Below are 2,282 nucleotides of genomic sequence, written 5' to 3'. Positions count from 1 at the left end.
GAAGAGAGTAAACTACCTTAGCCAAGAATCAAGAGCCTCCTATGACCTCCCACAGTACAACATGTTCATGACTTAGAGGACGCTAGTTTCAATGTATGAAGCCTTGAGCATAGGTATTCAGAGTATGCTGCTTGGAATGTAAGAAGTCTTGGGCAAGGGTATTTAGACTATATCACAGGGCAGCCCTTGATGCAGGATTGAACTACATCACTTGGAACGTAAGAAGTCTTGGACATAGGTTTTCAAACTATGTCGCTTGGAACGCATGAAGCCTTGGGCATAGGTTTTCAAACAGACTCACAGGGCAAGTCTTAGATGCGGGTTCAGACTACGTCACTTGGAATACATGACACCTTGGACATAGGTTAAGATTGTGTCGCTTAAAACGCATGAAGCCTTGGACACAGGTTGTCAAGTTCATGACTCGTACTGTAAATCCTAGGGGAGTGTCTGGAGAACGAACAAAGAATAGAACAAGAACCTAGGAAGTACCGAGAATAAGATAAAGATCAGGTACTAGAACATGGATCAACAACCAAGTTCTAAGAACAAGAACCAAGAACCAAGAACAAGATAAAGATCAAGGACTAGAACATGGATCAACAACCAAGTTCTAAGAACAAAAACCAAGAACCAAGAACTATAGTACTGAGGCTCTTAGAGAATAACCATGGTAAAAACAAAACTAAGGGGCCTACGTACTTACAACAAGAACCAAAACAAGACAAGAAAGAGTGTGATACCCTAGCATATCAAGTACACGATTAAGAGCCAACAAGTAGGCTACTTACTGAGTTTTTGTACTCATTCCTTATTTTCCATATTTTTCAAGTAATAAGGAGCTGGTCAAGATCGGGAACGAACTCTGGAGCAAGTGCCATAGACAAGCTTAACCTGTTGTCCTTCAACCCAATATTTTGTGTCCGTTCCTTATTTTGTGTTTTCACTAGTATGTTGTGTTTTAAATACTTATGCATAAATTTTATTTTGATATAATATAAATATAATGATAGTATTTTTTAAATTTCTTTGTTTTATTTCATGAAAAATTTACCCGTTTTTTTGGAGTAATTGAGTCAGCCCAGTCCTTACACTCTCCATACAAGTAGTGCCGCCAAATTCTTAATGCGAACACTACCATGGCCAACTCTAGGTCGTGTGTATGGTAGTTATTCTCGTATTCTTTTAATTGACGGGATGCATATGCAACAACCTTTCCATGTTGCATCAACACATCCTAATTCTTTCTTAGAAGCACCGTTATTGATCACATACTCTTTTAAACTCTCTGGTACCATGAGCATTGGGTCTGTTACCAACCTTTGCTTTAGTTCTTCGAAACTCGCCTTACATGCATCGCTCCACCTAATTGGTACCTCGTTGGTGAGGCAAACTTAGGGAAGTCCTGCATGAATATTCGATAGTACCCTGTTAATCCTAGAAAACTCCACATCTATGGAAATTTCGTTCTTTGATAGCACATGTCCCAAGAATGAGACTTGTCACGACCAAAATTCACACTTGGAGAATTTGGCGTACAATTGTTCTCTCTCAAGGTAGTTTGGACTTTTCGGAAGTGATCTTGGTGATCTTGGTTCATTTTTTTAGTATACTAGGATGTCGTATATGAACACAATAATGAACATATCTAGGCAGTCCTTGAACACTCGGTTCATTAATTCAATAAACACAGTTGGGGAATTGGTGAGGCCAAATGACATCACTACATACGCGTAGTGACTGTATGTCCTGAATGATGTCTTTGGTACATCCCCTTCTTTAATCTTAATTTGATGGTACCCTAACCAAAGGTCTATCTTGAAGAATACTATTGCCTCCCTATGTTGGTCAAAAAGGTCTTCTATACAAGGGAGGGGTAATTATTCTTTATCGTCTTATTATTTAGTTCTATATAATAAATACACTGGCACATTGAACCATCCTTCTTCTTTACAAACAACACCGACGCACCCCAAGAAAATACACTAGGTCGAATGAAGCCTTTTCCAGTAGGTCTTGTAACTATGATTTGAGTTCTTTCAACTCGACTGGCGCCATGCATAGGGTGCTTTGGAAATTGTTGAAATTAAATTGCTCTGATACCAATTTGTAGAAATTAAATTTCTCTGATATCAATTTGTAGAAAAATAAAGCCGCTCCGATACCAGCTTGAGAGAAAAATGCTCGTTCTAAGTCTAACTCGTTTAGATAACTCTCACGAAACTTTAAAGGGGGTGTCGAAATGGGGGAGACAATGAGACAAAGAAATTCTCAAATGTCTT

This window comes from Cucurbita moschata, unplaced genomic scaffold (assembly GCF_002738365.1).
Source record: "Cucurbita moschata cultivar Rifu unplaced genomic scaffold, Cmos_1.0 Cmo_Scf00068, whole genome shotgun sequence".
Taxonomy (NCBI): domain Eukaryota; kingdom Viridiplantae; phylum Streptophyta; class Magnoliopsida; order Cucurbitales; family Cucurbitaceae; genus Cucurbita; species Cucurbita moschata.
The sequence above is the reverse complement of the archived record's forward strand: the minus strand, read 5'-3'. Positions refer to the sequence as shown.